Source organism: Ricinus communis, chromosome 9 (assembly GCF_019578655.1).
Source record: "Ricinus communis isolate WT05 ecotype wild-type chromosome 9, ASM1957865v1, whole genome shotgun sequence".
NCBI classification, from domain to species: Eukaryota; Viridiplantae; Streptophyta; class Magnoliopsida; order Malpighiales; family Euphorbiaceae; genus Ricinus; species Ricinus communis.
In genome coordinates, this window is record NC_063264.1 from 16,788,781 (window position 1) to 16,804,025 (window position 15,245).

The window sequence follows — 15,245 nt, forward strand, 5'->3', positions numbered from 1 at the left end:
ACGCCTTGTAAGTTTACGTTCTCAAATTTTAAGCTTGGACATTGAAATTTTACCTATTTGTTTGTTTTCTGTGCTTAGCTTTTTATCTTTTCCATTTCTAAGTGGGGAGGATTGGCTGTGCACATAAATTATCCTACAAATTATTCAACAAAGCCACATTTGATGAGCAGTTTAGCACAAGAATTACCAAATATGAGCAACCGTTGAAGAAACGATACGTCGTACGTAGAGGGCATATGTGCAAAATTCCTTTTTTAACCTTCCTCCTTTATTATGGTTGCAGAAATTAATTAACTTACCAGAAACCAAAACTGCCGTTTTTTTCAAAACTTTGACAAAGGAATCCATTCCACTGTGACCGTCGATCTGAATATGCGAATCGGTAATAAAAGTAATTCAAATAAAAACGCAAACAAAAAGAAACTAGCCGTTACGGCTCACAAATTCAAATGCACAACACTAAGTTGCCCGTTTGTTTTTTCATTAAAGAGGAAGAGAAACAAATCTCTTCTTCTTCGTCCTCGAAAATACCTGCAAAATCAGTCGAAGCCATTCTCTCTCTTTCAACACTCCTCTCTCTCTCTCTCGAATACTGCATTGTTCTTATCCTGAGATTTCTGTGAGTATTGTTGTTGTTTATTGAATTTATTTCCTTAATATCGAAGCTCATGATCTTTCCTTATGTATACTGGAAAAGATTAAACTTACCAAGTGATTTATCTTCTGTTTCTTCCTTTCCCTTCTTAGATTTCCTTGCGATTGAATTATGGTTGGTTGATTTCTTTATTTGAGACGATTGCTTAATCTGGACCTGGTACTGCTTATCGAAATTGTAGATACTTGATTTTTAGTTTTCCTTTTTCTCTTTTTCTTTCCCTATTCTTTCTCGTGCTGTTTTGTTAAGTTTTCAGCAGCTTAGTTGAATTTTACAGTCATCTAATGAATGTGTACCTCATCATTTTGTTGGGTGTAGATGAAGAGAGAAATTAAAGAACTCAGGCGCCAGAGAGATTTTGCACAATCTCAAGTGGATGAGTTGCAGAAAAAACTTCAAGAGGACCAACGGCTTCAAGCACATTGGAATCAACACCACGTCCATCGGTAAAGAACTGTCTCTCTCTCCTACGCTGATGCATTATTATGAAAACTTGAGAACAAGGAGATAAACCGCTGCGACAGAGCAAGGAAAACTATGTTAAGGCTATTATCATCAACTGCACCTTTTACTCTGATGCATGAAATCCGTAAACTCGAACATCTCAGGAGCAACTTGGAGCTCTAGAAGTATTGCAAAAGGAAAGTCATAGTCTAGGTGATCGAGATGCAGCGGAGTCCATTGCCAAGCTGCAAGGGAAATGCAACCTATTCAAAAAAGATTGTTGATGTTGTTGAGAAGGAAGAAGGGGAGTTAGAGGAGGTGAGATTGATTTGGATATGGAACCAGGTGAGAATATATGAACATTGATGGGTTTTTTATGAAGTTGCTTTGGATAGTGTAACTGTAAAAAAAGAAAATGATGCTTTGGAGAGTGTAACTGTAGAAAGTAAGCAAAATTTGCTCATGTTGAACTTCTTGATGAAGTTGTGGGTTGTGGGATAAGTTGTTCTACAAGTGATTTTTGTTTTGATTTGTTATAGATCATTTGATGCAGTTTGTAAATTGGAGGGCTTGCAGGATGTTGTTCTGGGAAATAGCATTTCCAATAAAGATGATCTTATTCAATTGTCATTCACTGCAGTTCGAGTGATTAATTCTGTGAGTTGTGTTCTACGAGGTTTATCCTGATTTTATTTCTTGGTTAATTGCAATGCTGATTATTGTCATTTACACGTTTTCTCCTCGATGAACCATATAGTACGAGAACATAACAGGGACAGCTTTTCAAGGTTTCACTCGTCATCCCTTCTGTTACATATTGTAGACTTCTTTCTCTGGTAAATAGGTTCCTTCTCTTTTCACCCCTGAGCATTCTGAAGAGGTATGGCTAGTGTAATTTCAATCTTAGATCTTGTTGTTTGCTTTGTTACTTGCTATGGTATTACTGTCACTTGGGTTGATTTTCTGTCATTAAGAAGTCTAGAAGTGGTATATGTTTCCACAGATTGAGATCGTGCTTGCCTCTAGAGATTCTTCTGGTGTTTTTTTTGAGTTCTTAGAAGGATAATGATGTGATTGGTAAAAGTTCAGGTTACAGAACTGAAGGAGTTTCGGATTTTAAGAATATGCTGATCCAATTTCAAATTTTAAGAATAGATCGGCTTTGCTTCCTTTATTGCATCTATACCTCTACCAATTGTAGCAGCTATCTATTTCATCTAGACCATATTTAGACAGCTTCTGCTGTCCTTGGTTTCTCTTTATGTTCTGTAACCTCCTGAACAGTTTCAGGATAAAGTTCATACTTGGCTTCTCTTTCTTCATGGGCATTTCAGTACTCCAATACTTCAGATAGTACTATAATCAAATAGGATCAAAATGCGGGTCATGTTTACACTGGTTCCTTTGTTAGACCTCCACAAATATCAGTACCCCCAATTATTAGGCTGCCTGTCATCCATCACCTACACGGGAATCAGCACTTCCTTTACAGTATAATATTTGCGGTTCATTTGGTTCTCTGTAATATTAGGAAATTCCTTTTCATTTTCTTCAGCTGGATATAATCTTGAGGATGAGGAGGGCAACAAGTTTCCTGGCAGAAAACTTTTAGAGAGCAAAGATAGCAGATTAATGAACTATGGGATGTATGCTTTGTATCCGTCATCAGTAGGACGCAGTTTTATTTGTTATTCACATAATAAGCTGAGCTTAGGCGCTTGAATTGGTTACAGCAGCATTTGGCAATGCATCTTGGAGATGAGCCTGCAATTTCTCTATCCTGAATGTTTTCTTCTCTCTTTTTAGCCTGCGAACTTACACGAACTGACACATTGCTTGCAGTTGTTAATATCCAATGAATGCTTAAATTAAATATACCCTATCGGGACTCCAAGCTCACTCATATATTGCAGCACTCTCTCGGCAGGAATGCACGAACTGAGCAGAACCACAGCCTCCTGACCCTTCAAAGGAGAAAGACTTAAAAAGTTCAGCAGGTGAGTTTCAACAGCTTAATTGTTGTCCAGTCATCTAATGAATGTACGCATTCCTTATATACATCTCTTTATTTGAGACGAGTCTATCAATTGCTTAATCAAAACAGTAAATTATTATGATAATTAGAAAAAAAAAGAGAGGCTCTTTTTTTAAAAAGGATTGTGTGAAAAGTGAATAGATGGCAATTAATATAATGATCAAGATATTAAAGTATATTACTTGATTTTTTAATGGTCACTGAATGAAACACTTTATTTTTGTGTTGGTTTAGCTTTCTACGGCAGTGCAAGTACTAAATTAACAAGTCGTGTTTCCTCCAAAGATAAGTTTATTTTCTGTTATCTCATATTTCGTAGTTTTACTATTGTTTTATATATTTAATATTATTCTTAATTTGCTTTTAATTTCTCTTTATTCTATTGTATATTTGTTTATTTGTTTATTTGAACTTTTATTTGCTAATTTTGTTTACTAATCTAATTCTTTTCATAGTGACAGGTTCTAATTACCCAGTTTTGATATCCTAAGCGGTCTTTTATGGACTTTTAGGATTAATTTAGTTAATTAATTAGTTAATTTCTTATTTGACTTTTTGAGGCTTTTAAGCTATGGTTGTAATTAATTCCCCCTTAATTGCCCCGATCTCCTTAATCCCTTTCTGGATTTCTCTTTTCTCCTCCCCCCTTTCTATGTATGTTTTATTTTATTGTTTTTAGATTTTCACCACACATGTTTAAGGGACTAAAATCAATTTAGGATTTATGAGCGATCATTTAGCATGCCTAACATAAAATAAATAAAACTTACCAAAGTAAGCTTCTGGCATTTCATATCTACACTCACTTTAAAATGCTAATTTACCAATTAAATTTATGTAATAAAATTGGATTCAAATTTGGCCACCTTGCATGTGAAAGATAAAAAATCTGAGTTACTAAAGTACCTTCCGTCAGGACTAGTTTTGAGTGCTAATATACCTCCATCTATAGCACTCTTCTTTGGACTTTTAGGATTAGTTTAGTTAATTAATTAGTTAATTCTTTATTCGATTGTTTTGGTCGCAGTTGTAATTAATTTCTCTTGATCGCTCCGGTCTCCTTAATCCCTTTCTAGAATTCTCTTTTCTGCTCCCCCTTTGTATAAATGTTTTATTTTATTGCTTTTAGATTTACACTACACATGTCTAATAGAATAAAATCAACTTAGGATTTTTCAATCACCCCACATGCCCAACATAAAATGAACAAAGCTTACCAATGTAAGCTTCCCACGCCTTATGTATTCACTTTAAAATGCTAAGATTCTGAATCCTACACCTAGATAGTATCTAAAGTACCAAAGTACCTCATTCTAGGACTGGTTTCGGGTACCAAATGTACCTTTTTCCAAGTTAGAATCGTTTGTTGTCCTCACATATTATATAAGATAAAAAGGTTCGTGCTTAAATAAGTAGAAGTGACTAGATTAAGGTAATTTTGTTAGGCTAGCAAACATTCATTTACTCTAGCGGATGCCTAGGCATGTGCCTCATGCATTCCTTATTCATACCCTGAGCCCTCACAATCTTTGATATTGGGGAGGGAGAATTTTTAGGTTCTCTGCAAGGGGTATAAAGCTGCCATTCTTACTCTCCAATTTGTCTCGATGTTTAGGGTGTCGACTCCAATTCACATGATCATTGTGGTCCTTTAGGTCTCTTAATCATATGACTTATTTCAAAATGGACTAGTACTAAGAACAATTCCTCGACACAATGATGAGGTTGTAAATCAACTAGGGCCGAGCCTAAAAACCTATTGTGCTCACACATTCTTATATAGTAAAAGAGAAGAAATTTTTTTTAAAAGAACTAAAATACCTTTAGTTAATCTAATTATTTAATTGAATATAATTTTTAATCTTAATTCAATTCTAATTTTATTATAATTTAATATGCAATTCTAGTCCTATAAAGATTGATGAGTATCACTACATTAATTTAATTAGTGATTCATCCAATTGATGAAATTAATATTACATAATTTAATTTCATATATATAAGAAATTGATGAATTACTTTATCATACTATGATATAGTTTATGAGCATTAGTAGGTTTTCAGGCCCAGCCCCAAGTGATTGGCATCCTCGTCATATTGTCAAAGAATTTCTAGGCTCGTTTCGAAATGAGTCATTCAGTCGAAGAACCTAAAAAGACCACAATATTTATTTGATAATCGAAAAAGTGGAATCGCCACCCAAGATGCCGGGTCAAGTAATAGGTTTCGAAAATTAGGTACGAATAAGGAGGTTTATGAAGTGCCCTGGCCTAGGCTGCCTAGCCTCCTTAGTGCATCTAGTCCCTCTATTGGTTTAGTGGTCATCTTCGCCACTTTATACGAAATCTCAAAATCAGAGATGGTCTCACTGGATAGTTTCCTTGTGGCTTCCCAGTACCAAGTACTCACTTCCAGTTCAGTGCTCTATACTACAAATCTCTCCGTCATATCTATCTTGATGTTCTGTTAGTAGATCCCTATAGAGCATTATCCTTATTTCTCCTTCTTCAACTTCAGCTTTAGTGGAAGTTTCGCCAACAAACTTTATTATTATTTTTGTCATCTCCGACTGTGTATACCCCTAAGTAATATTGAAATATTAGATTCCTTATGATAATTTTTGAATGTCATGATTCAGTAAATATATTCATGTTATGGTTGTCATTATTTTTTAGCAGTGAGTTTAGTATCGTCTTTTATAATATTAAATTCACAGAGTTAGTCCTTTAGTACCTATCTATTCGTATAGAGTTGGGTCTCACAGGTAATCGGAATATGAATAGGAATGTCATTGCTGATTATCATAAAATAGTTAGGGTTAATTACTAATACCTCTTTAGATTTGGATAAATGTACAAATCCAATTTTATTTTTTCAGAAATGAACTAATACGCTTTTATATTTGGTTCAATTAACCATCGACCCCTTCCATCATTTTTTTCACTAGTTTACCAGTCAAAGAGCTTAATTGATTAAATGAAAGTTCAATTTGGTCCTTATACTTATTATAAGTTTAATTTGATCTAGTAAGAAGTTCAATTTAACCACTAAACTTATTAGTAAGAATTAAATTTGTCGAAAATATGTAAATTAGTATTTTTTAATTGTTTCCATTTCTTAACATGACTTTTTTATACAAAAAAATAAATTTGTTTATTGGTAATTAAGAAAAAAATAAACTTTTTCCCTTTAATTTTTATGCAGTATTTGATTTTTTTTCTTAACTTTTTGTTTTATAACTAAGAATAATAATCTCCAACCTATTTAAATTCTAATGAGAATAATTAATATTTTGTTATTTTTTATCTTGAACATTTTAAAATATCTCAACTATCAATTTATTCTTATTCTTTTCATGCAGAGCTAATTCCAATACTTACTACCATTACAATTATCGTCCTAAAATCAGTTTGAAAAACCCCCATTATGATATGAAAAGATTATTTTGGATAAATTATTTTCATTATCCAATATTAAATCAAGTTTGAACTAATTCTTATCTTTGAATTTAGTTGCATAAATTATTCTGATTATATTAGTTATTAAAAATCTAAAACATTATGACTTATTTATGATTTTTTCTAAAAATAAGAAATAAAAAAGACATCTCTATGGTTCTTTTTAAAAAGAATATGCTAGAAATTAGAGCAATTTAAAAATATTAATTTAATTATCTTGAAAGAAGAGTTTAATAGTTTTAATAAATTTAAGGGCTGAATGAACCTTTTTTATTGTATCAAATTAAATTTATAATATAAGGACCAAATAAAGCATCTCTTTGATAGATTGACTGATAAAAAGAGATTGACAAAAGATTTAAAATTAACCAAAGCAAACATTAAAGAGGTACTAGAGTTAATTGATCTCTTTTAAACCATCGAATATAGACTAGATTAAGCAGGTGCATTGGGATTTGAAGTTGAAGGAATTGATATGGTAGGAGCATGTGAACCATCATTAAGAGGATTCATATCATGATGATTAATGAGTGGAAGAAATTGTGTCTTCAAAGCAAAGTAATTTCAGGATGAAAATTTAATGGCAAAGCTAAAGTTTATTGTGGAGTGGAAGAAGCATCAATAATCTTTAGTTGGCTTTGATACCATGTTTAGACTTGAATGTTCTATTGGAGTGATATGAATTAAGTTACAAATCAGAATATTTATAGGATTACAGAGCCAATAGCTATACAGCTACAAGCTAAGAGATATAAGACTTATCTATGTATGAAGATGATAAATATTAAAAAGGATAAGAGATAAGAGATATAAGAGATGAGAGAACTCTAAGAGATAAGGGACAAGATTAGAATTGTAAATTTGTCCAAATATGAGTAAGAGTAATTAACTTGTATTTATATACAAATATATTAAGATTTAGATAAACTTCTGACAGAAGAATTTGTTATTAATAATTAATATAAAATTAATAAGATTAAGCAATACAATTGTATTAATTAGTAGAAAATATATTTTAAAAGTACAATATAAATTAGAGTATTAAGGATAATATAAATCATTTTACCAAATTTTAGAAAATAGGCCTACATTATGCTAAAAATGCTAGGTTCTTTTTGAGTTACAAATAGAGAAAGAACACTCGCACTGAAAACTTTAATTAAGTTGATATATGCTAGGTTGTTATATTTTGATTATTAATGTAAGAACTTAAATAGAATCACATGCCAACAATTATATGTAACAATTGGTATCTTGCATTTTCTTTTGGATGCATTCTAAAGGTAATTGCAAAAAAAAAATCTAAGTTCCAATAAATATATGATGAAACTTGTACCATTTTTAAAAACGGTATTAAATATCAAATCTTATTTAGCAATATTAGTTGGGTGGATATTTTTGTATATCCGATTCGACCGAACTCTAATAGAACGAGTTTAGGTAATTGAAAAGAATTTGGGAAGAGTTTGAAATTGGATTCTAATATACTCGTGTCGATTTTGGATATGAGCCCTCGTATACCTGCTCCCTACCATAATTATTTAAATGAATATAAGTATAGCTTACTTGAATCTAGTACTCGATCCCATTTAAAATTATGTAGTTTAGATTTAGTTTTTCTGTTAGTATATTTTAAAATTTAATTATTATAAACGAGTATATCAGAGCATTATAGGCCAACCTGTTATGCCCGAGAAAGACGAAGTTGACCAAGTTTGTATCCACAACAACAGAAAGTCTAAGAGATCGTGTCATGGACGGACTCTAGTTAGAGAGTCTAACCCAATCTAAAACTCTTGAGACAACAAAGAGAATAAATCTTATTATATCTAAGCCGACCTATATCTGCAGAGTTTTTTACTCAAATAGACTATCAAACATCTATATAAAGAACCATATTTTCATATACATGCTACTTTACACCTTTAATATACTTAAGCCACCCTTTCACAAATTACTGACTTAATTATCGGAGTAAGTGGGTGGACAATCCCGTCTGTCGCTTTCTAACCATCTTTATAGGTACTCTGGAGATTGAATCAACCTTTAAAGATCTTATTGATAGCTCAATCCTTGACCGAGTTATCAAGTACCTATTTAATTATTCAAATATTTATATAAATGGATATATACATCTCTTTATTTGAGACGAGTCTATCAATTGCTTAATCAAAATAGTAAATTATTATGATAATTAGACAAAGAAAAAAGAGGCTCTTTTTAAAAAAAAAAGATTGTGTGAAAAGTGAATAGATGGCAATCAAAGTACATTACTTGGTTTTTTAATGGTTACCAAGTGAAACACTTTATTTTTGTGTTGGTTTAGCTTTCTATGTCAGAGTGCAAGTACTAAATTAACATTTCGTGTTGCCTCCCAAGATAAGTTTATTTTCTGTTAGCATCTTCCGTAGTTTTACTATTGTTTTATATATTTAATATTATTCTTAATTTGCTTTTAATTTCTGTTTATTCTATAGTTTATTTGTTTATTTGCATTTTTATTTGTTAATTTTGTTTATTAATCTAATTCTTTTCATAGTGACAGGTTCTAATTACCCAGTTTTGATATCCTAAGCGGTCTTTTATGGACTTTTAGGATTAATTTAGTTAATTAATTAGTTAATTCCTTATTTGATTTTTTGAGGCTTTTAAGCTATGGTTGTAATTAATTCCCCCTTAATTGCTCCGATCTCCTTAATCCCTTTCTGGATTTCTCTTTTCTCCTCCCCCCTTCTATGTATGTTTTATTTTATTGTTTTTAGATTTTCACAACATATATTTACGGGAGTAAAATCAATTTAGGATTTATGAGCGATCATTCAGCATGCCTAACATAAAATGAATAAAGCTTATCAAAGTAAGCTTCTGGCACCTCATATCTGCATTCACTTTAAAATGCTAATTTACTACTTAAATTTAGGTAATAAAATTGGATTCAAGTTTGGCCACCTTGCATGTGAAAGATAAAAAATCTGAGTTACCAAAGTACCTTCCGTCAGGACTAGTTTTGAGTGCTAATATACCTCCTTCTATAGCTTTGGACTTTTAGGATTAGTTTAGTTAATTTATTAGTTAATTCTTTATTTGATTGTTTTGGCGGTGGTTGTAATTAATTCCCCTTGATCGCTCCAGTCTCCTTAATCCCTTTCTAGAATTCTCTTTTCTCCTCTCCTTTCTATAAATGTTTTATTTTATTGCTTTTAGATTTACACTACACATGTCTAAGAGAATAATAAAATTAGCTTAGGATTTTTCAATCACCCCACAATGCCAAACATAAAATGAACAAAGCTTACCAATGAAAGCTTCCTGCGCCTTATATATGTATTCACTTTAAAATGCTAAGATTATGAATCCCACACCTAGATAGTATCTAAAGTACTAAAGTACCTTATTCTATGACTCGTTTCGGGTACTAATGTACCTTTTTCCAAGTTAGAATTGTTTGTTGACCTCACATATTATATAAGATAAAAAGTTTGTGCTTAAATAAGTAGAAGTGACTAGATTAAGGTAATCTTGTTAGGCTAGCAAACATTCATTTACTCTAGCGGATGCCTAGGCATGTGCCTCATGCATTCCTTATCATACCCTGAGCCCCCATAATCTTTGATATTGGGGAGGGAGAATTTTAGGCTCTCCGCGAGGGGTATAAAGCTACCATTCTTACTCTTCAATTTGTCTCGATGTTTAGGGTGGTGACTCCACTTCACATGATCATTGTGGTCCTTTAGGTCTCTTAACCATATGACTTATTTCAAAATGGACCTAGTACTAAGAATGGTTCCTCGACACAACGATGAGGTCGTAAATCAACTAGGGCCGAGCCTAAAAACCTATTGTGCTCACACATTCTTATATAGTAAAAGAGAAGAAATTTTTTTTAAAAGAACTAAAATACCTTTAGTTAATCTAATTATTTATTTGAATATAATTTTTAATCTTAATTCAATCCTAATTTTATTATAATTTCATATGCAATTCTAGTCCTACAAAAGATTGATGAGTATCACTATATTAATTTAATTAGTGATTCATCCAATTGATGAATTTAATTTCATATATATAAGAAATTGATGAATTAGTTTATCATAGACCTATGAGTTTATGAGCATTAGTAGGTTTTTAGGGCCAACCCCAAGTGATTCGCATCCTCGTCACGTTGTTAGAGAATTTTTAGGCTCGTTTTGAAATAAGTTGTTCGGTCAAGGAAACTAGAAGACCACAATATTCATTTGACAATCGAAGAAGTGGAATCGCCACCTAAGATGTGGGGTCAAGTAATAGGTTTTGAAAATTAAGTACGAATAAGGAAGGTTTATGAAGTGCCCTGGCCTAGGCTACCTAGCCTCCTTAGTGCATCTGGTCCCTTTATTGGTTTAGTGGTCATCTTCGCCACTTTATGCAAAATCTCAAAATCAGAGATGGTCTCATTGGATAGTTTCCTTGTGGCTGCCCAGTCCCAAGTACTCACTTCCACTTTAGTAGTGCTCTGTACCCATATTGGCCTACAAATCTCTCAGTCATATCTTTCCAATTGTCTCTTAGTTTTTCATTCAACTGCTAGTACCAACAGGCAACAATGCCGATCAAGTAGACACTAAAAAGTATTGGATTATCTGCTGCTTGGTCATATTAGTGCAGGTACCAAATTAGTAAGCATTCAAGAAAGCCTAAGGATCATCAGAACCATCGAATTTCTACAGGTCAAGAAGATCCACTTTGGATGACTTCCCATTATTGAGCAACTTTTGCATATGTCCATTTGTTTAATAATGTCTTTGAGTCGAGGATTAGTAGCTATCGCAATCGTTATGGAATAACTTTGCAAAATATTTTAGCAGCTTGTATTTTTTATTTGGAATTCAAATATGTGCTTAGTGGGTGGAAAGGATTTGCATATGATTCAAAAGTGTTAAATGATGTCTATCAAGGAGTAATAGATTTAAAGTACCACAATGTACTTTTAATCTACTTATTGCAATTTCAATTTATTTTCATTTTTTATATATATTTTTTGTTTTCTTATCATATTTTTTTTTATTATATTTATGTTAGGTAAATAATGTTTTGGTGTATTGTGGATTCCCAAATCGACTTCAGTTTTTAGCTCCTTTTCGAGGTGTTCGCTATCATCATCTTCAAGATTTCCAAAGTCAAGGTCGTCGTCATCCTGAAAATGCATTTTCATGCTTCTTTGAGAAATAGAGTAGAGAGATCATTTGGTATTTTTAAATCACGCTTTAAAATTTTTAAAACAGTTCCTCCATTTCCATATATAGCGGGCAAGCAGAGCTAGTGTTGGCATGTGCAGGATTGGACAACTTTCTCCGACAAAAGTTTCATTCGGATGAATTTCCAGTTGAAGCAGATAGTGAAATTTTATGATTTCCAGCTATACCAGTTAATGAATAAGAGAATTTCATTGAGGCTTAAAAGCAATAAAGAAATACTGCCAATGAATGGAGGACTACTATAGCTACTAATACGTGGAATGATGTTAATCATGTGGATAACTAACTCCATGTAACAAAATTTAAAATAATCTACTAACTGAAATAATCTATTATTTTAAATTTTGTTACATAGAGTTAGTTAGATTATTTCAATTAAAGACATCCACTTTGATTAATTACCTTAAAATTTGTATTTTTTCATTATGATAAAAATTATTTTATTACATCAAAATAATAGCAGCAGAGTCACTTTGAGCGATCATACTTCTAATGTCACATTCCCAAGCGGTGGATCAACCATACAGAATTGCCATAGCCTCCCGCCATCTCAACATCCAAAACTTCATTATTTTTTTTGAACAAGGCAATAACATTTCCAAACATAATCTCAGATGATTACATCCAATCTGGTTAACTTTAATTCCTGCTTCACCAAAGCATCAATGTTGATCTTGTAATGTCCTTGGATCGGTGCTTTCCAATGAACACTAGTTCGCCCTGTTTGAGGAAGATTAAATTTGATGAAATCTCCATGATCTCCCTTTCCATTAACAAAGCGATTTTTGGCATTACCAAAGCATAGCATACCAAACTGCACGAGACCATGGACAATCCTTAAAAACATGGAATAATGAGTCCTCACCAAACCACCATTAAACTTTGCTCCTAACTTCAATTTGATATTGGAATTAAATTGAGATTGTTGTTGAATTATTGAATATTTTTGGATTATCAATGTGTTTATAAGCGTATTAAATTATTTAAATGCTAAGATTTTTGTATAGTGTGGTGAAAGATTACTTGGATATCAAGAATTTAATTATTTGGAATTGAGGTGTTGTATTAATTTATTTAAATCTAGATATTATTATAATTTATGTGCAAAACTCGGTGGGGCATATGTTGATTGTATAGGGATATGGTTTAATTGGTGTATTATGTAGTTTGGAGGTCTGAGTGGTTTTTGGATGGATATAAACATATTATTTGCAGGTTTTGGACTCGTTTTATTAGGGAATTAATCCGATTTTATGGAAGATGCTACCCGATTTTCTGTAGAAATTATAGGAAGTCATTTGCATTTGCATCTTATATTTTCTCATTTTTTGAATCGTTTGTACTTCAATTCAAGTCCTTATTTGGAATATTATCTTATTTTAGGTAAAGATTCAGAGTCTGTTGTGGATCCTAGTGATCCACTAGTCTGCTAGGAGTTTTTTCTCCGTTACAATTCAAGTGAGTGGATAAGCTATAACAACATATAATTCGATTAAAACAATTGGAATATTTTCTAAGAACTCAAGAACAGATAAATGGTAATTTGGATTTTGTATTTATATAAATTAGAGTTTATACAGCTTGGATGAGTGGTGTACACGCATTTACGCACTGTAGAATCACACTTGGTGTAAAGTATTGATTCAGAATAGAAACAGATGATATTTTAGTATGCACGCATTGGGTGTATACCGCGCCCCTTCGAGGGCATTACCGCATGATGAGATTTGTGCTTTGGGTTGCTAGGTAAGAATTATCAACTGTATCACTAACATTTATCTAGTTGGTTAGAGTTTTCAGACCGTATTTATAGTACGAGATATGATATTAACTTCCTTATATATTGCCCTTTATCATCTCATTAAGTTTTGTACTCACCCCTTTATTTTTAACATTTTTAAGATATATCTTGTTGTTCACATTAGTAGATCCCTACAAAGCATTATCCTCATTTCTCCTTCTTCAAAGTTACTCCAACAAACTTTATTATTATTTCATGCTCCATTTATACCCCTAAGTAATATTTAAATATTAGATTCCTTATGATAATTTTTGAATGTCACGATTCAGTAAATATTTTCATGTTATTTATTAGTGTATGGTTGTCATTATGTTTTAGTAGTAAGTTTAGTATCGTCTTTTATAATATTAAATTCACAGAGTTAGTCCTTTAGTACCTATCTATCCGTATAGGGTTGGGTCCACAGGTAATCTGAATATGAATAGGAATGTCATTCACGATTATCATAAAATAGTTAGGGTTAATTACTAATACCTCTTTAGATTTGAATAAATTTACATGTCCAATTTTATTTTTCGGAAATGAACTAATACTCCTTTTATATTTGGTTCTATTAACCATCGACCCATTCCATCATTTTTCTCACCAGTCTACCACTCAAAGAGCTTAATTGATAAAATGAAAGTTCAATTTAGTCTTTATACTTATTATAAGTTTAATTTGATCTAATTAAGAAGTTCAATTTAGCCGCTAAACATATTAGTAAGAATTAAATTTGTCGAAAATATGTAAATTAGTATTTTTTAATTGTTCCCATTTTCTTAGCATGACTTTTTTATACAAAAAAATAATTTTGTTTATTGGTAATTAAGAAAAAATAAACTTTTTCCCTTTAAAATTTCTATGCAGTATTTAATTTTTTCTTAACTTTTTATAACTAAGAATAATAATCTCCAACCTATTTAAATTCTAATGAGAATAATTAATTTTTTGTTATTTTTTTATCTTGAACATTTTAAAATATCTCAACTATCAATTTATTCTTATTCTTTTAATGCAGAGCTAATTCCAATACTTACTACCATTACCATTACCGTCCTAAAATCAGTTTAAAGAACCCCGATATGTTGAAAAGATTATTTTGGTATTAAATTCATTAATTTGGATAAATTATTTAAATTATCTAATAATATTAAATCAAGTTTGAACTAATTCTTATCATTGAATTTAGTTGCATAAATTGTTTTGATCATGTGTATTAGTTATTGAAAAAGTAAACATTATGACTTATTTATGATGTTTTTCTAATAATAATAAATAACAAAGACCTCTCTATGGTTTTTTTAAAATGAATATGCTAGAAAATAGAGCAATTTAAAAATATTAATTTAATTATCTTGAAACAGTTTAATAGTTACAATAAATTTAAGGGCTGAATTAAACTTTTTTATTATATCAAATTAAATTTACAATATAAGGACCAAATAAAGCAGCTCTTTGACAGATTGACTCATAAGAAGAGATTGACAAAAGATTTAAAATTAATCAAAGCAAACATTAAAGAGGTACTAGAGTTAATTGATCTCTTTTAAACCATCGAATATAGGTTGGACTAACAGTAGGTGCATTAGGATTTGTAGTTGAAGGAATTGTTGTGGTAGGGCTGTGTGAACCATCA

General features: G+C 31.4%; 1 long non-coding RNA gene across 5 annotated transcripts; it reads left to right on the plus strand.

Annotated features, from left to right (window-relative positions):
• Positions 1–534: 534 nt before the first annotated feature.
• Positions 535–6,028, plus strand: LOC125371044. Of its 5 annotated transcripts, XR_007217218.1 has the most exons (7): positions 535–619; positions 748–814; positions 974–1,101; positions 1,264–1,444; positions 1,639–1,756; positions 1,857–3,096; positions 3,369–6,028. It is a non-coding gene; the product is annotated as an uncharacterized LOC125371044 (long non-coding RNA). The 5 variants fall into 5 exon arrangements; XR_007217220.1 differs by having other exon boundaries at positions 748–832; positions 974–1,444; positions 3,369–6,027; XR_007217219.1 differs by having other exon boundaries at positions 974–1,444; positions 1,653–1,756; positions 3,369–6,027.
• Positions 6,029–15,245: the final 9,217 nt, after the last annotated feature.